Here is a 20,491-nt window from a genome sequence, read left to right as displayed (position 1 = left end):
CAAATACACTGCAGATGGCTGAAACCCTGGGTAGACAAAAGTGCTGGAGAAACTCAGCGGGTGCAGCAGTATCTATGGAGCGAAGGAAATAGGCCCTGGGCATAGAAACGTAGAAAATAGGTGCAGGAGGAGGCCATTCGGCCCTTCGAGCCAGCACCGCCATTCATTGTGATCATGGCTGATCGTCCCCTATCAATAACCATATAACCATATAACAATTACAGCACGGAAACAGGCCATCTCGGCCCTACAAGTCCGTTCCGAACAACTTCTTTTCCCCTTAGTCCCACCTGCCTGCACTCATACCATAACCCTCCATTCTCTTCTCATCCATATGCCTATCCAATTTATTTAACCCGTGCCTGCCTTCTCCCCATATCCCTTGACTCCACTAGCCCCTAGAGCTCTATCTAACTCTCTCTTAAATCCATCCAGTGACTTGGCCTCCACTGCCCTCTGTGGCAGGGAATTCCATAAATTCACAACTCTCTGGGTGAAAACCTTTTTTTTTCTCACCTCAGTCTTAAATGACCTCCCCTTTATTTATTGACTGTGGCCCCTGGTTCTGGACTCGCCCAACATTGGGAACATTCTTCCTGCATCTAGCTTGTCCAGTCCTTTTATAATTTTTATATGTTTCTATAAGATCCCCCCCCCCCCATCCTTCTAAACTCCAGTGAATACAAGCCCAGTCTTTTCAATCTTTCCTCATGTGACAGTCCCGCCATCCCAGGGATCAATCTGGTGAACCTACGCTGCACTGCCTCAATCACAAGGCATGTTGGTGTCTGATAAATTAGACCGAATGGTATATCACCAGAGTGGCACGGTGGTGCAGCGGGTAGAGTTGCTGCCTCACAGCGCCAGAGACCCGGGTTCCATCCTGACTACGGGTGCTGTCTGTACGGAGTTTGTACCTTCTCCCCGTGACCTGCGTGGGTTTTCTCCGGGTGCTCCGGTTTCCTCCGACTCTCCAAAGACGTGCAGGTTTGTAGGTTAATTGGCTTTGGAAAATTGTAAATTGTCCCCTGGTGAGTGTAGGATGGTGTTGGGGTGCAGGGATCGCTGGTCGGCACGGGCTCGGTGGGCCGAAGGGCCTGTTTCCTGTACTGTTCCGTGTTAAAACATGCAGTGGCACAACTACACATTTAATCTTTATCAATGAGTCTATCATTAGGCCCAGGGGGGAAAGCAAAGCAGTGTGTGAGGGGTTTAGGAGACATTGATCCGCTGTTTGACTCCAAGGGTAGTAAATCTTTGTAAGCCCCAGCCTCAGGGGGCTATGAATGCTTCGCAGTTACCATATTCAAAGCAGAGATCGATAGATTCTAAACACCTCCCGATTCTCACCCCTGGCCACTCCCTCTTCTCCCCTCTCCCATCAGGCAAAATAGACTACAGGTGCAGGAGTAGGCCATTCGGCCCTTCGAGACAGCACCACCATTCAATGTGATCATGGCTGATCATCCCCAATCAGTATCCCGTTCCTGCCTTCTCCCCATATCCCCTGACTCCGCTATCTTTAAGAGCCCTATCTAGCTCTCTCTTGAAAGCATCCAGAGATCCGGCCTCCACCGCCCTCTGAGGCAGAGAATTCCACAGACTCACAACTCTCTGTGTGAAAAAGTGTTTCCTCGTCTCCGTTCTAAATGGCTTACCCCTTATTCTTAAACTGTGTGGCCCCTGGTTCTGGACTCCCCCAACATCGGGAACATGTTTCCTGCCTCTAGCGTGTCCAAACCCTTAATAATCTTATATGTTTCAATAAGATGCCCTCTCATCCTTCTAAACTCCAGAGTGTACAAGCCCAGCCGCTCCATTCTCTCAGCATATGACAGTCCCGCCATCCCGGGAATTAACTTTGTAAACCTACGCTGCACTCCCTCAATAGCAAGAATGTCCTTCCTCAAATTAGGGGACCAAAACTGCACACAACACTCCAGGTCTGAAGAAGGGTTTCGGCCCGAAACGTTGCCTATTTCCTTTGCTCCATAGATGCTGCTGCACCCGCTGAGTTTCTCCAGCATTTTTGTGTACTCCAGGTGTGGTGTCACTAGGGCTCTGTACAACTGCAGAAGGACCTCTCTGCTCGTATGAAGCATGGAAACAGGCCCTTCGATGTGATATCCAGCTGTGGTACAGAAATGTGAAAATGCACACCTCCAGATTCAGGGCCAGTTTCTTCCCCAGCTGTTATCAGGCAACTGAACCATCCAACCACAACCAGAGCAGTGAGACCCTTTTTCAGACTGAAAGCAGTGATCGATAGATGTTGTTTTCTCAGTTTCTAAACACCTCCTGATCCTCACCCCGACCCGAAACACGAGTGTGTGGCGCTGTGAGGCAGCAACTCTACCGCTGCGCCACCGTGCCACCCAAATGGGCCAGTATTTGATGGATGACCAGAAACAAGCATGCCATGCAGTGAAGGGTCTCGACCAGAAACGTCGCCTATTCCTTCGCTCCATAGATGCTGCCTCACCCGCTGAGTTTCTCCAGCGTTTTTTGTCTACGTGCCATCAAGTGTAGATGTGGGCTCTCCGATCGCTGCGATCATTTCCATTGTATCTTCCCGAGGACAGCTATTGCTTTGACCTTTTAACACTCTGCAATAAAGAGTTTTGTACATCACTCTGAAGCAGCAAGCAGCCATATTACTCATCCCCTGCCTTAAATAAACCACCCAGACAAGAGTTCAAATCCCACGCGCTGTTAATTCAACTATCTAAAGGGGGATTTTTTGTAGTTAAAACGAGACACTTGGATTTGTGATGTTTAAGAAAGAACTGCAGATGCTGGAAAAATCGAAGGTAGACAAAAATGCTGGAGAAACTCGGCGGTGAGGCAGCATCTGTGGAACGAAGGAAATAGGCGACGTTTCGGGGGTCGAGACCCTTCTTCGGACTAAAGATCCTATAAGGGGTAAGCCATTTAGAACGGAGACGAGGAAACAGTTTTTCTCACAGAGAGTGGTGAGTCTGTGGAATTCTCTGCCTCAGAGGGCGGTGGAGGCCGGTTCTCTGGATACTTCCAAGAGAGAGCTAGACAGGGCTCTTAAAGATAGCGGAGTCAGGGGATATGGGGAGAAAGCAGGAACGAGGTACTGATTGGGGATGATCAGCCATGACCACATTGAATGGCAAGAATTCCCCACTCACAACTCTCTGTGTGAAAAAGTGTTTCCTCGTCTCCGTTCTAAATGGCTTACCCCTTATTCTTAAACTGTGTGTGGCCCCTGGTTCTGGACTCCCCCAACATCGGGGAACATGTTTCCTGCCTCTAGCGTGTCCAAACCCTTAATAATCTTATATGTTTCAATAAGATGCCCTCTCATCCTTCTAAATTCCAGAGTGTACAAGCCCAGCCGCTCCATTCTCTCAGCATATGACTGGATGGGCCGAATGGCCTAATTCTGCTCCTATCGCTTATGAAACAATAACAGCATTTAGTTTAGTTTAGTTTAGTTTAGAGATACAGCATGGAAACAGGCCCACCGAGTCTGGCTCGATGTCTCGAAGGGCCAAATGGCCTGCTCCTGCTCCTATTGTCTATTGAGTCCGAACCGACCACCCGTAGACTAGCCCTACCCAAAACACTCGGGACAATTTACAGAAGTCAGATAGATAACCTGCATACCTGTACATCTTTGGAGAGTGGGAGGAAACCGGAGCACCCGGAGAAAACCTGGGTAGGTCTCGAGGAGAAGGTAGAAAATTCCACACAGACAGGGCCCGAGGTCAGGATCAGACCCGGTTTTATAATTTGAACTGAGAGGCAGCAACTCGATTGTTGCTTAAAGGGGCAGGTCGGTCGAGCGGCAGGTTCGGAAGGGCACGTCTCTGCGCTGTACGACTCTGACGCAGTTCCAAGGTTGGAGGGGAGGGGTGCCAGCAAAACCAAAAATAGATGCACGGAGGCCAGGCAGAAGGAAGGAAGTGGGCAGAAGCAAGGAAAAATATCACCCACCGCACTGGGTCGACACGACACTCTAGCGACAATTTGTCAAAGCAGAGGATTCATGTTAACCTCACAACTCACTGCTGATGGAGGGAGAGGAACAAGAAACCTTAACAAAACCATCTCTTTTCCAGCTTCTCCCCTCCTGAACCCGGCCCAGACCAATGTCAGTCCATTCCTTCCACAGAGGCTGCCCGACTTGAGGAAGGGTCACAGCCCATTCCTTCCTGCCTGTCCCACCGAGTTACTCCAGCTTTTTGTGTTCCCAGAACATTGATGCAATTATAAAGAAAGCACATCAGCGCCTCTACTTCCTGAGAAGATTACGGAGAGTCGGTTTGTCAAGGAGGACTCTCTCTAACTTCTACAGGTGCACAGTAGAGAGCATGCTGACCGGTTGCATCGTGGCTTGGTTCGGCAATTTGAGCGCCCTGGAGAGGAAAAGACTACAAAAAGTAGTAAACACTGCCCAGTCCATCATCGGCTCTGACCTTCCTTCCATCGAGGGGATCTATCGCAGTCGCTGCCTCAAAAAGGCTGGCAGCATCATCAAAGACCCACACCATCCTGGCCACACACTCATCTCCCTGCTACCTTCAGGTAGAAGGTACAGGAGCCTGAAGACTGCAACGTCCAGGTTCAGGAATAGCTACTTCCCCACAGCCATCAAGCTATTAAACCTGGCTCAAACAAAACTTGCAAGCTGTCCAAACAGATCGGGTAATACTATGCATAAATACAAACAAGTCTAACTCAGGTACAATCGATAGAGCAAAGGGGAAGATAGAGGAACAGCCCATTGATGTGTGTATAGATATACGAACACACTGATCTGATCTGTATTCATGTCAACAATATCCTGTTGTGCCGCAGCAATGCAAGAATTGCATTGTCCTATCAGGGACACATAACAATAAACTCTCTTGAAAGATACAGAGTGCAGAATACTGGGCTTGTACACTCTGGAGTTTAAAGGATGAGAGGATATCTTATTGAAACATATAAGATTATTATGGGTTTGGACACGTTAGAGGCAGGAAACATGTTCCCGATGTTGGGGGAGTCCAGAACCAGGGGCCACACACAGTTTCAGTTTAAGGATAAGGGAGTAGGATATTTAGAACGGAGACGAGGAAACACTTTTTCACACAGAGAGTGGTGAGTCTGTGGAATTCTCTGCCTCAGAGGGCGGCGGAGGCCGGTTCTCTGGATGCTTTCAAGAGAGAGCTAGATAGGGCTCTTAAAGACAGCGGAGTCAGGGGATATGGGAAGAAGGCAGGATAGGGGTACTGATTGTGGATGATCAGCCATGATCACATTGAATGGCGGTGCTGGCTCGAAGGGCTGAATGGCCTACTCCTGCACCTATTGTCTATAACAGGGATGGGGAACCTTTTCATGTTGGAAGGCCGCATTAAGTTCGCTGTAATCTAATAAGGATTATTTTGTTGAATCTTTGGTATTTTAAATACGTTCATGATTAAAATTAAAATAATAAAAGATGAACGAAAACATATTAATTATAATAAAAAGATTTGTTCTACAAAATTTGGATTAATTCAAAAGGCCGCACTTAATGGCCTAGTAGGCTGCATGAGGCCTTAAGGCCGCAGGTTCCCCACCCCTAGTCCATAGTATAGTTCTCAGCATTGTAGCACATCAGTTCCAGAGACAAAGTCCTTTAGAAACATAGAAACATAGAAATTAGGTGCAGGAGTAGGCCGTTCGGCCCTTCGAGCCTGCACCGCCATTCAATATGATCATGGCTGATCATCCAACTCAGTATCCCGTACCTGCCTTCTCTCCATACCCCCTGATCCCTTTAGCCACAAGGGCCACATCTAACTCCCTCTTAAATATAGCCAATGAACTGGCCTCAACTACCCTCTGTGGCAGAGAGTTCCAGAGATTCACCACTCTCTGTGTGAAAAAAGTTCTTCTCATCTCGGTTTTAAAGGATTTCCCCCTTATCCTTAAGCTGTGACCCCTTGTCCTGGACTTCCCTAACATCGGGAACAATCTTCCTGCATCTAGCCTGTCCAACCCCTTAAGAATTTTGTAAGTTTCTATAAGATCCCCTCTCAATCTCCTAAATTCTAGAGAGTATAAACCAAGTCTATCCAGTCTTTCTTCATAAGACAGTCCTGACATCCCAGGAATCAGTCTGGTGAACCGTCTCACACTTTGGCCCACAATGCCTTCTAGTCCTTGACATTACTACCCTGGGAGAAAGGTTCTGACAGAGAAGGTTCACCAGAATGATTCCTGGGATGGCAGGACTTTCATATGAAGAAAGACTGGATAGACTTGGTTTATACTCGCTGGAATTTAGAAGATTGAGGTGGGGGATCTTATAGAAACTTACAAAATTCTTAAGGGGTTGGACAGGCTAGATGCAGGAAGATTGTTCCCGATGTTGGGGAAGTCCAGAACAAGGGTCACAGTTTAAGGATAAGGGGGAAATCTTTTTGGACCGAGATGAGAGAAAAAAAAATCACACAGAGAGTGGTGAATCTGTGGAATTCTCTGCCACAGAAGGTAGTTGAGGCCAGTTCATTAGCTATATTTAAGAGGGAGTTAGATGTGACCCTTGTGGCTAAAGGGATCAGGGGGTATGGAGAGAAGGCAGGTACGGGATACTGAGTTGAATGATCAGACATGATCATATTGAATGGTGGTGCAGGCTAGAAGGGCCGAATGGCCTACTCCTGCACCTATTTTCTATGTTTCCATGACTACCACATCTATGAATCTCAGAATGTTATATACTCGCCTCAGACTAAAGCTCTCCAGAGAACGCGTGTACATTTGGCCGACCTTATAGCTAATACCCAGTAAACCAGTCAGTAAACCTTCAGCACTCCACACCCTTCCTGTCATGGGTCGACCAGAACTATTCTGCAACTGCAGCCTAACCAGAGTGTTATAACGTTGAGACACGACATCCTGCCTCGTATACGCAACACCCCCAGACGCATTCTTTACCACTATCCACTCATGTTGTCACTTTCAGGGACCTGAACTGTGTGCAGGTTTGGTCTCCAAATTCAAGGAAGGACAATTCTTGCTATTGAGGGAGTGCAGCGTAGGTTTACAAGGTTAATTCCCGGGATGGCGGGACTGTCACATGCTGAGAGAATGGAGCGGCTGGGCTTGTACACTCTGGAGTTTAGAAGGATGAAAGGATATCTTATTGAAACATATAAGGTTATTAAGGGCTTGGACACGTTAGAGGCAGGAAACATGTTCCTGATGTTGGGGGAGTCCAGAACCAGGGACCACAGTTTAAGAATAAGGGGTAAGCCATTTAGAACGGAGACGTGGAAGCACTTTTTCTCACAGAGAGTGGTGAGTCTGTGGAATTCTCTGCCTCAAAGGGCGGTGGAGGCAGGTTCTCTGGATAGAAACATAGAAAATAGGTGCAGGAGTAGGCCATTCAGCCCTTCGAGCCTGCACCGCCATTCGATATGATCATGGCTGATCATCCAACTCAGTATCCCATCCCTGCCTGCTCTCCATACCCCCTGATACCTTTAGCCACATCGAACTCCCTCTTAAAAATAACATTGAGGATGTTTTCAAGAGAGAGCTAGATAGGCCTCTTAAAGATAGCGGAGTCAGGGGATATGGGGAGAAGGCAGGAACGGGGTACTGATTGTGGATGATCAGCCATGATCACATTGAATGGCGGTGCTGGCTCGAAGGGCCGAATGGCCTACTCCTGCACCTATTGTCTATTGTCCATGTAATTGGACCTCAAGATCCCTCTGGACATCAATGTTGTCGAGGGTCTTGTTAATAATTGTATAATTTCCTTGTACATTTTACCTAGCAAACCTCCCAACCTGACACACACGATCAGATTAAACTCCACCTGCCATTGCTCCCCTGCTATTTCTCTCCCCCCTCCCCCATTTCAGTAGCTGATCAAAAACCCACTGTAAAAGATGCCAGCCTTCCTAACTAACCACAACTGCGTTCGTGTTGGCATTGCCCACAAACCAACACGTTGTAGCGGCACGGTGGCGCAGCGGTAGAGTTGCTGCCTCACGGCGCCAGGGACCTGGGTTTCATCCTGACCACATGCTCCGTCTGTAGGGAGTTTGTACCTCCCCCCCCGTGACCTGCCTGCGTTTTTGTCCAAGAAGTTTGGCTTCCTCCCGCACTCCAAAGACGAACGGGTTTGTTGGTTAATGGGCTTGGTTATAAGTGTAAACTAGACTAAGTGGGACCCGTTGGGTCCCAGCATCACACGGGAGGGCTGGTCCCCCAACGCAATATTCTACCTCTCCACCAATTCCAATATTGGTGGCCAGTGGGGGGAGGGGGCTTTCTGGAGCGCTAGTCTGGGTGTTGTGGGCTAAAGGGACTGGTTTCCAGTGGGCTAGTATGGACATTGTGGCCCGAATGGATTCTTGGGCTGGCGGCTCAGTCACTGTTGTGCTGGCAGCTCATTCACTCACGGCTGGTGGTCTCGCAGTTGACTCACGGCTAATCGTTGAAATTCCATTTCAAGCAGGGTGCAGGGCCACCAAATTCAAGTGCAGTTTCATACCATTTCAAGCAGGGTGCAAGGCCACTAAAGACAGCGAGTCATGACCTCTTCCTCCCCCATCTTGCAGAGACTGAGCCACGCCCACACGTCTGGGTTTCATAGTCCCTCCCCCTCCCACCAGAAGGGGCGTGGCCATGTCATGATTGACAGGAGAGAATCTCAACATTTTCTAAACACTAATAACTCTTATTTTTCATCGATGGGAAAAATCCTCAGCACCTGATGAGCGGAGGGGGACTCTGAGTAAGATGACCAAAAATCACAGCCGTACGTGGTAGCGTTTTTTCTAAAATCAATATAAAGCGCATACAGGAAGTGGTCAAGATTAGTCTTTTAATTATATAGAAGGCAAGGCAGCTCTAATCAGGCAAGGCAGCTCACTTTAAGACTATCAAAAGCAAAGGCAAGGCAGCTCGCTTTAGCACTTTCAAAACCAAAGGCAACGCAGCTTTAGCACTTTCAAACGAAAACACACTTCTGCATTTTCAAACTAAATTTTCAAACCACATTAGGGGCACTGACAGGTCAGTAAAACCACTCTTAGTTTAGTAGACATGTGTTCAGTGTTATTCACAGCTCAGACTGAGAATTGCGACCTCTCGCTCCCCCATCTTGCAGAGAACGGAGGCACCTCCACACGTCCGGGTTTTATAGCCCCTCCGGAAGGGACGTGGCATTCAGGAGAGAGAATCTCAACATTTTTTAAACACTAATCACCTGATGAGCGGAGGGGGACTGAGTAAGATGGCCAAAAATCACAGCCGTACGTGGTAACGTTTTTTTCTAAAATCAATATAAAGCGCAAACAGGAAGTGGCCAAGATTAGACTTTTAATTATATAGAAGACAAGGCAGCTCTGATTAGTCAAGGCAGCTCTGATTAGGCAAGGCAACTCTAATTAGGCAAGGCAACTCTAATTAGGCAAGGCAGCTTGCTTTAGCACTTTCAAAACCAAAGTATGTAAGTAAGTTTATTGGCCATGTATTCACATACAAGGAATTTGCCTTGGTGCTCCGCACACAAGTAACAACATGACATACAGTGACAGTTACGAATGACACAGAAAACACTAAACATTAATAATAATGAAACATTAATGATAAAACACCATTGATCAAGCATGTGAACCAACAAAATATCAGATCAAAGGGAGGCTACAGATTTTTGGCTGTTGAGTAGAGCAACTACTCATGGATAAATCAACTACTCGTCTACAATCAATTCCACTGTCTTAAGAGCATTGAGCTCTAGGTTGTTGCTATGGCACCAGGACGCCAGCTGTGTCACTTCCTGTCTGTTGGCAGATTCCTCCCCATCCTGGATCAGTCCATTCAGGGTTGTGTCGTCCGCAAACTTGAGAAGCTTGACAGAGGAGACAGTGGAGGTGCAGTCGTTGGTGTAGAGAGAGTAGAGGAGAGGGGAGAGTACGCAGCCTTGTGGTGCTCCTATGCTGAGGGTTTGCGGGTCCGAGATGTGCTTTCCCAGCCTCACATGCTGCTTCCTGTCTGTCAGGAAGCTGGTGATCCACCGACAGAGGGGTTCAGGCACAGTCAACTCGGAAAGTTTGGAGTGTAGTAGCTCTGGCACAATGGTGTTGAATGCAGAGCTAAAATCAACAAACAGGATCCTCGCACAGGTCCCCTGGCGGTCTAGGCACTGTGGGATGAAGTGTAGGCCCAGGTTGACTGCATCATCCACAGATCTAATGGCCCGATATACAAACTGCAGAGGGACAAGCAGGGGGTTTGTGATATTTTTCAGCTTGGCCAGCACAAGCCTTTCGAGTGTCTTCATGATACAGAGGTCAGTGCGACAGGCCTGTAGTCATTAAGACAAGTAATCCTTGCCTTTTTGGGTTGGGGAACAATAGTGGAGACTTTGAAGCAGGCAGGGACAGTGCATGTTTGGAGGGGCTGGTTGAAAATGTCTGTGTAGTCCAGTGTCAGCTGTTTGGCACAGAGCTTGACAGTAGAGGGGGAAACATTGTCCAGTCCTGGAGATTTCCGACTCTTTTGTCTTCTGAAAAGCTTCTCCACCTCCTCTATTTTTATTGTTGATGATGGAGAAGTGATGTTGTGCAGCTCAGAGGGTGTGGGTGATTGGGTGTGAAGTGGTGATTGGGGGGGGGGGGGGGGGGGGGGTGGGGGGGGTGGGGGTAGAAGGGCCCAGACTTTGCAGACTGAGGTCGGACTGTGAGTTGGTGTGAACTCAAGTCAAGCCGAGTCAAGTTTATTCGTCACGTACACATACGAGATGTGCAGTGAAATGAGAAGTGGCGATGCTCGCGGACTTTGTGCAAAAAGACAAACAAACAAACAACCAAACAAACTACAAACAGAATGTAATGTGTTGGTTGGGGTGCGAAACGGCCCAGTCTTTTCATACTGGAGTCTTTGCCTTAAGTAGGTGTGAAGTGGTGAATGGGAAGGAGAGGGTGCAGGGTCCATTCTTTGCAGACTGGGGTCTGGCTGTGTTGGTTGGGGAGGGGGTACCAGGGTTACGTTTCTGATTTTCAAACCTGCAGTAAAACTCATTCAGGTCGTTGGTCAGCTGACAATTGTCCAAAGAGCGGGGGGGGGCTTTCCTCTTATACCTGGTGATTTCTTGCAAGTCCTTCCAAACTGACGAAGAGTCACTAGCTGAGAACTTGCTCCTCAACTGCTCAGAGAACCTTTCCTTGGCAGCTCTGATTCCTCTTCTCAGCTTGTACTTGGCCTGCCTGTAGAGGCCTGCATCCCCGCTCCTGTAGGCCTCATCTTTGGACCGTCGGAGCTGTCTGAGCTCTGCAGTGAACCAGGTCTTGTCGATGTTGAACCAGGTCCGGGTCCTAGTGGGAATGTAACTGTCCTCGCAAAAGCTGACATATGGTGATACAGTGTCTGTATACTCATCAAGGCTTGTGGTTGCTTCCCTGAACACATTCCAATCCGTGCAGTCAAAGCAGGACTGTAGGTTATCGATGCCCTCCCTGGCTTGTCCACCTGTTCATTGTTGTGTCCACAGGCTCAACAGCTTTTAGTTTCTGCCTGTAGGTGGGCATAAGGTGAACTAGACAATGATCAGAGACCCAGATCCGCCCGGGAAACAGAGCGATATGCGTTCTTGATTGCCGTATTGCCAGTTCGTCTGTGGAGTTCTCTGCCTCAGAGGGCGGTGGAGGCAGGTTCTCTGGATGCTTTCAAGAGAGAGCTAGATAGGGCTCTTAAAGATAGCGGAGTCAGGGGAGAAGGCAGGAACGGGGTACTGATTGGGGATGATCAGCCATGATCACATTGAATGGCGGTGCTGGCTCGAAGGGCCGAATGGCCTCTACTGCTCCTGCTGTCTATAACAGTGATGGAGTGTTCTCTCTCTCCTCTGGTGGGGCAGGTAACATGAAGTCTGTATTTTGGAAGGTCACGGCTGAGGTTAAAGTCCCACAAAACAATGACCATGGAGTCGGGGAAGTCACTCTATACCCTCTTTACCTGGTCAGCGAGTTGCGTTTGCGCCTCTCGTACGCAAGCTTGGGGGAGGAAATGTAAACTACAGCGAGAATAAAGGAGTTAAATTCCCTCGGGCAGTAGAAGGGTTTGCAGTTTATAAAGAGGGATTCTAGTTTGGGGGAGCAGAAGTTTGACAGAACCGTGAGGTGGCTGCATCGGTCCTGGTTGGTACAGAAGCATATTCCACCACCTGTTGAAGTCCCCGCTGCCTCCACTTTACGGTCCGCTCTGTGGAGTTGGAAGCCAGCGCACTGCCCGGGGTCGACTCACAAAGCCAGGTCTCGGTGAAACACGGGGCAGCGGCTCGAGAGAGGTCCTTGTTTGTCCGACGCAGGAGTTACAGTTCGTCCACTTTGTTCTTGAGAGAACGTACGTTTGCCAGGAATATGCACGGGAGTGGTGTGCGTGATTCTCGTCGCCGGAGTCGGGCGAGTGCTCCAGAGCGCTTCCCACGGGCCCCCCTCCGTCTCAAGACCTTGAACGCAGCCACAGCCCCGCCAACGAGGATGTCCAAATAATCCAGCGAGTGAGAGAAATCCGGAACGATGTTTGGAGGCACCGTATGTCCGATGTTAATGAGTAACTCTCTCGTGAAAGTAATCTTTGTAGGGGTTACACAGACGACACAAACGAACAAACACATACAATACAGCAAGGAGCAGTACACTGGGGCAGCCATCGTCAGCGCCTGCAGCAGCACCAGCAGCAGCAGCCTCACTCCAACACAGCATGCTTTATCACTTTCAAAACCAAAGGTAACACATCTTTAGCACTTGCAAACCAAAACACACTTTTGCATTTTCTAACTACATTTTCAAACCATATTAAGGGCACCGACAGGTCAGTAAAACCACTCACAGTTTAGTAGACATGTGTTCAGTGTTATTCACAGCTCAGACTGAGAATTGCAACCTCTCGCTCCCCCATCTTGCAGAGAACGGAGGCACCTCCACACTTCCGGGTTTTATAGCCCCTCTGGAAGGGGCGTGGCCTTCAGGAGAGAGAATCTCAACATTTAAAAAAAACTAATCACTCTTTTATTTTTCATCGATGGGAAAAATCCTCTTGTTCTGCGCAGCGGAGGGAGACTCTGAGTAAGATGGCCAAAAATCACAGCCGTAAGTGGCAGCGTTTTGTCTAAAATCAATATACAGATCAACAGGAAGTGGTCAAGATCAGACATTTAGTAATATAGATAGTCCCTGGTGTGTGTAGGATAGTGTTAGTGTGCGGGGATCGCCGGTTGGTGCGGACTCGGTGAGTTGAAGGGCCTGTTTCCACGCTGTATCTCTAAACTGAACTAAACCAACCCATCTACACTTGTCGCTTTACCTCCCCCCTTGACTCCATTCAAGGACCCAAGCAGTCGTTCCAGGTGTGACAGAGGTTCACCTGCACCTCCTCCAACCTCATCTATTGCATCCGCTGCTCTAGGTGTCAGCTGCTCTACATCGGTGAGACCAAGCACAGGCTTGGCAATCGCTTCGCCCAACACCTCCGCTCGGTTCGCAATAACCAAGCTGATCTCCCGGTGGCTCAGCACTTCAACTCCCCCTCCCATTCCGAATCCGACCTTTCTGTCCTGGGCCTCCTCCATGGCCAGAGTGAGTCCCACTGCAAATTGGAGGAGCAGCACCTCATATTTCGCTTGGGTAGTTTACACCCCAGCGGTACGAACATTGACTTCTCCAATTTCAGGTAGTCCCTGCTTTCTCCCTCCTTCCCCTCCCCTTCCCAGCTCTCCCACAGCCCACTGTCTCCACCTCTTCCTTTCTTCTTCCCGCCCCACCCCCCCCACATCAGTCTGAAGAAGGGTCTCGACCAGAAACGTCACCTATTCCTTCGCTCCATAGATGCTGCCTCACCCGCTGAGTTACTCCAGCATATTTGTCTACCTTCAATTTACATCCAAGTCATTAATTTGCATCACTAACACAGAGATCCCACGGAACACAACTGGTCACAGAACTCCAGCCCGAATATCGTCTTCCCACCACAGCCAGTAAGCCAGTTCCGAATGCAATCGCAGATTCCTATTAAATCTTGCCCCTTTCAACTTGAACCCGTGTCCTCTGGTCCTCGATTCCCCTACTCTGGGCAGGAGACTCTGCAATCGTGTATAGGCTTTCCGCTGACGTTATTAAGCAACAAACCCTTTGCACTGTACCTCAGTACACTAAAGTAACAGCAGCAGGTCTAGTCCAGGTACCCAAGCAGATGGACAGTGGGAGACAGAGTCTTCCGTTACTCTTCCCCCCCCCCCAAGCCTGTTGTACCTTTCACCAGGGTAGAACAACCTGGATAGAGTGGATGTGGAGAGGGTGTTTCCACTAGTGGGAGAGTCTAGGACCAGAGGGCACAGCCTCAGAATTAAAGGACGATCCTTTAGAAAGGAGATGAGGTTGGAATTTCTTTAGTCAGAGGGTGGTGAATCTGTGGAATTCGTTGCCACAGAAGGCGGTGGAGGCCAAGTCAGTGGATATTTTTAAGGCAGAGATAGATAGATTAGTGCGGGTGTCAGGAGTTAAGGGGAGAAGGCAGGAGAATGGGGTTGGGAGGGAGAGATAGATCAGCCATGATTGAATGGCGGAGTAGACTTGATGGGCCGAATGGCCTAATTCTGCTCCTAGCACCGCCATTCAATGTGATCATGGCTGATCATCCCCAATCAGTACCCCGTTCCTGCCTTCTCCCCATATCCCCTGACTCCACTATCTTTAAGAGCCCTATCTAGCTCTCTCTTGAAAGCATCCAGAGAATTGGCCTCCACCGCCTTCTGAGGCAGAGAATTCCATAGATTCACCACTCTCTGGGTGAAAAAAGTGTTTCCTCATCTCCGTTCTAAATGGCTTACCCCTTATTCTCAAACTGTGGCCCCTGGTTCTGGACTCCCCCAACATCGGGAACATGTTTCCTGCCTCTAGCGTGTCCAAACCCTTAATAATCTTATATGTTTCAGTAAGATTCCCTCTCATCTTTCTAAACACCAGAGTGTACAAGCCCAGCTGCTCCATTCTCTCAGCATATGACAGTCCCGCCATCCCGGGAATTAACCTTGTGAACCTACGCTGCACTCCCTCAATAGCAAGAATGTCCTTCCTCAAATTAGGGGACCAAAACTGCACACAATACTCCAGGTGTGGTCTCGCTAGGGCTCTGTACAACTGCAGAAGGATCTCTTTGCTCCGATACTCAACTCCTCTTGTTATGAATAAGGTCATAAGTGATAGGAATAGAATTAGGCCAATTGGCCCATCCAGTCTACTCCACCATTCAATCATGGCTGATCTATCTCTCCCTAACCGCATTCTCCTGCCTTCTCCCCATAACTCCTGACACCCGTACTAATCTATACAGGTTCCAAACAATTGTGTCCATCTCATCAATCCAGTCGACTAGCTCTTCTTGTATCTGATGGGACCCAACCATCCAGAGCCGTGTACTCGTGAGAAAGCTTGCCCAAGGCCTCCCTTTACCTCCCCCCTCCAATCCATCCAAGGACCCAAGGAGTCTTTCCAGGTGCGGCAGAGGTTCACCTGCACCTTCTCCAACCTCATCTATTGCATCCGCTGCTCTAGGTGTCAACTGCTCTACATCGGTGAGACCAAGCGTAGGCTTGGCGATCACTTCGCCCAACACCTCCGCTCGGTTCACAATAACCAACCTGATCTCCCGGTGGCTCAGCACTTCAACTCCCCCTCCTATTCCCAATCCGACCTTTCTGTCCTGGGCCTCCTCCATGGCCAGAGAGAGTCCCACCGCAAATTGGAGGAGCAGCACCTCATATTTCGCTTGGTTAGTTTACACCCCAGCGGTACGAACATTGACTTCTCTAACTTCAGATAGCCCTTGTTTTCCCTCTCTCTCCATCCCCTCCCCCAGTTTTCCCCACTGGTCTTATTGGCTTCGATACGCTAGAGGCAGGAAACATGTTCCTGATGTTGGGGGAGTCCAGAACCAGGGGCCACACAGTTTAAGAATAAGGGGTAAGCCATTTAGAATGGAGACGAGGAAACACTTCTTCTCACAGAGAGTGATGAGTCTGTGGAATTCTCTGCCTCAGAGGGCGGTGGAGGCCGGTTCTCTGGATACTATCAAGGGAGAGCTAGATAGGGCTCTTAAAGATAGCGGAGTCAGGGGATATGGGGAGAAGGCAGGAACGGGGTACTGATTGGGGATGATCAGCCATGATCACATTGAATGGCGGTGCTGGATTCGAAGGGCCGAATGGCCTACTCCTGCACCTATTGTCTATTGTCTCCGACTACATTCCATCTCTCCCGCACCCTGCCCTGACATCAGTCTGAAGAAGGGTCGCACCCCGAAACGTCACCCATTCCTTCTCTCCAGAGATGCTGCCTCACCCGCTGAGTTACTCCAGCATGTTGAGTCTTACACAGCTTGCTGAAGTCTATGTAGACCACGTCAGGCCACCGCATGAGGCTGCTCTTGCAGCAGTGCTCGGGGAAGACGGACGGACACACACCGCGGGCGACCGTGTGATCGCAGCGCTGGGGGTGAGGTGTGAATGTTCCAACACTGCAGCACCTTCACACCATCGAACCTCAAGACCCAACACCAGGCGTCTTCATGAAGGAACTGCACATGCTGGTTTCGACAATACACAATAGACAATAGGTGCAGGAGTAGGCCATTCGGCCCTTCAAGACAGCACAGCCATTTGATTACATTAGATTCAATTTATTTGTCATGTGGACCCCTTGAGGTCCAAACGAAATGCCGTTTCTGCAGCCATACATTACAAACACATAGACCCAAGACACAACATAATTTACATAAACATCCATCACATTGCTGTGATGGAAGACCAAATAAACTTATCTCTCCACTGCACTCCCCCCCACCCCCCCGATGTCAGAGTCAAAGTCAAAGCCCCCGGCTGGCGATGGCGATTGTCCCGCGGCCATTAAAGCCACGCCGGGTGATGCAAGGTCGCACACCGGGTCTTGGCGTTAGAGCCCCCGGCGTGTGCTCGCAGAGTCCCGCGGCCATTCCAAGCTCATGCCATTCGCTTTCTTCACAAACCGAAGATCTCGGAGAAAATCCACGGGGAGTCAAAGTTAAAGTTACATTTATTCGTCACATTCACCAACTAAGGTGCAGTGAAATGAATTTGCTAGCAGCGATACAGTTGAAAAGAAAGAACACACAATACACAATAAAACTGCAACACACATCCAAGAAGCTACTTTAACCCATTTCTTTGTATCCTGTCGAAAAATACAAAACTTCTGGATGGGAATATTCCATATCATCTCTAAAACACTTAAAATTCAATTGGAGTCAGATGCAAAATTAATAATTTTAGGAATGTCAGAGGGCTGCTCTAAGTTAACGACATTCCAAAGACGTTTCCTTGATTACGGCTGAATAACCGCGAAAAAACTTAACACTAAAATTCTGGAAAAAGCCGACAGTCCCCACGGTGAAGATGTGGATCGCAGAAATGTCTAAGACACGACATCTAGAACAAAATGAGGCTTGTTTTTACTTTTTATAATAAGGCTTGTTGTTACTTTTTACCCCCCCCACCCCCCCCCCCCCCCCCCCCCCCCCCCCCCCCCCCCCCCCCCCCCCCCCCACCCCCCCCCCCCCCCCCCCCCCCCCCCGGGTCACAGTTTTGGTCTCCAAATCTGAGGAAGGACATTATTGCCATAGAGGGAGTACAGAGAAGGTTCACCAGACTGATTCCTGGGATGTCAGGACTGTCTTATGAAGAAAGACTGGATAGACTTGGTTTATACTCTCTAGAATTTAGGGGATTGAGAGGGGATCTTATAGAAACTTACAAAATTCTTAAGGGGTTGGACAGGCTAGATGCAGGAAGATTGTTCCCGATGTTGGGGAAGTCCAGGACAAGGGGTCACAGCTTAAGGATAAGGGGGAAATCCTTTAAAACCAAGATGAGGAGAACTTTTTTCACACCGAGTGTGGTGAATCTCTGGAACTCTCTGCCGCAGAGGATAGTCGAGGCCAGTTCATTGGCTATACTTAAGAGGGAGTTAGATGTGGCCCTTGTGGCTAAAGGGATCAGAGGGTATGGAGAGAAGGCAGGTACGGGATACTGAGTTGGATGATCAGCCATGATCATATTGAATGGCGGTGCAGGCTCGAAGGGCCGAATGGCCTACTCCTGCACCTAATTTCTATGTTTCTATGTTTCTAATAAAATAAACATTAAAACAAATACAAACATCCACTGGGCACATTCTCTTCACCGTGGTGGAAGGCAACAAAGTTCAGACAAAAGAACGTGCAAACTCCGCACAGACAGCATCCGTAGTTGGGACGGAGCCCGGGTCTCCGGCGCTGCATTCGCTGTAAGGCACCGACCCCACCGTGACCGCCCCGTTCTGGAATGTGCCCAGAATTCCAACAAAGAAGCTCGCAGGGGAACCAAGGACCAGGGGACTTGGGTATAAAAACGAGAGGGGGAAAGATTTAATAGGAACCGGAAAAGTAACTTCTGCATGGAACAAACTGCTGAAGGAGGTCGTTGAGGCTGGTATAAACACCATTTAAAAGACATTTGGACAGGTATATGGATGGAAAGGTTTCGAGGGATATGGGCCAAATACAGGCTGGTGTAGCGTAGTGTAGATGTGGCAGGTGGGATCAGTGTAGCTGGGACATGTTGGGTGGTGTGGGCAAGTTGGGCCCGTTCCCACATTGTATCACCCTATTACTATACAGAGCCCCAGTGAGACCACACCTGGAGTATTGTGTGCAGTTTTGGTCCCCTAATTTGAGGAAGGACATTCTTGCTATTGAGGGAGCCCAGCATAGGTTTACAAGGTTCATTCCCGGGATGGCGGGACTGTCATATGCTGAGAGAATGGAGCAGCTGGGCTTGTACACTCTGGAGTTTAGAAGGATGAGAGGATATCTTATTGAAACATATAAGATAACATTCAATGTGACAAACATTCTATCTGGTCATGGCTGATCATCCCCAATCAGTACCCCGTTCCTGCCTTCTCCCCATATCCCCTGACTCCGCTATCTTTAGGAGCCCTATCTAGCTCTCTCTTGAAAGTATCCAGAGAACCGGCCTCCACCGCCCTCTGAGGCAGAGAATTCCACAGACTCACCACTCTCTGTGAGAAAAAGTGTTTCCTCATCTCCGTTCTAAATGGCTTACTCCTTATTCTTAAACTGTGTGGCCCCTGGTTCTGGAATCCCCCAACATCAGGAACATGTTTCCTGCCTCTAGCGTGTCCAAACCCTTAACAATCTTATACTTTGGTTGGCATGGAGTCGTGGGCCGAAGGGCCTGTTTCCGTGCCTTATGATGAAATAGCGAACAAGTATTTTCCATTCAGCGGATTGATGCAGTGGGTGATGAACGCAACCACAAAATACAAAGGAAGGAAACTAGTTATGGTGTTACAGTCGAGCTTCTCAACAATCTATGTTGCACTCTACTTAGAAACTGCGCCTCTTGATACATGGTCACTGATATCCAGGGAGACTAGGGAGAGCGTGCAAGCACTGAGGAGAGATGCAGGCACGAGGGCAGGCTTTGTCAGCTTAGTTTAGAGATACAGCGCGGAAACAGGCCCTTTGGGCCACCGGGTCCGTGCCGTTCAGCGATACCCCCGTGTACACACACACACACACACACAGACACAGACACACAGACGCGCGCACACACACCACACACCCACACACACACACACACACGCACGCACACACCACTTTTTACATTTGTTCCAAGCCAATTTTAAGAATAAGGAGTAAGACATTTAGAACGGAGACGAGGAAACACTTTTCCACACAGAGAGTGGCGAGTCTGTGGAATTCTCTGCCTCAGTATCCAGTTCTCTGGCTACTTTCAAGAGAGAGCTGGATAGGGCTCTTAAAGATAGCGGAGTCAGGGGATATGGGGAGAAGGCAGGAACGGGTTACTGATTGGAGATGATCAGCCATGATCACATTGAATGGCTGTTCTGGCTCGAAGGGCCGAATGGCCTACTCCTGCGCCTATGTGAGAGTGGTGAATCTCTGAAACTCTCTGCCGCAGAGGGTAGTCGAGGCCAGTTCATTGGCTATATTTAAGAGGGAGTTAGATGTGGCCCTTGTGGCTAAGGGGATCAGGGGGTATGGAGAGAAGGCAGGTACGGGATACTGAGTTGGATGATCAGCCATGGTCATATTGAATGGCGGTGCAGGCTTGAAGGGCCGAATGGCCTACTCCTGCGCCTAGTTTCTATGTTTCTATTGTCTATTGTCAATTGGCCTACAGGCCTGTACGTTTTTTGGAGCGCGTGGGGTGGAAAGCGAAGATCTCGGAGAAAACTCACGGGGAGAAGGTACAAACGCCGTACAGACAGCGCCCGTAGTCGGGATGGAACCTGGGTCTCCGGCGCTGCGCTCGCTGTAAGGCAGCAACTCTACGCTGCGCCACCGTGACCTCCCGCCACACTGGTTTAAATCAAAGGCAGACACTTTGGTGTCAAGCTTTTGCCCACTG

The sequence above is a fragment of the Leucoraja erinacea genome, unplaced genomic scaffold (genome assembly GCF_028641065.1).
Source record: "Leucoraja erinacea ecotype New England unplaced genomic scaffold, Leri_hhj_1 Leri_167S, whole genome shotgun sequence".
Classification (NCBI taxonomy): domain Eukaryota; kingdom Metazoa; phylum Chordata; class Chondrichthyes; order Rajiformes; family Rajidae; genus Leucoraja; species Leucoraja erinaceus.
Note: the sequence above shows the minus strand (reverse complement) of the source record.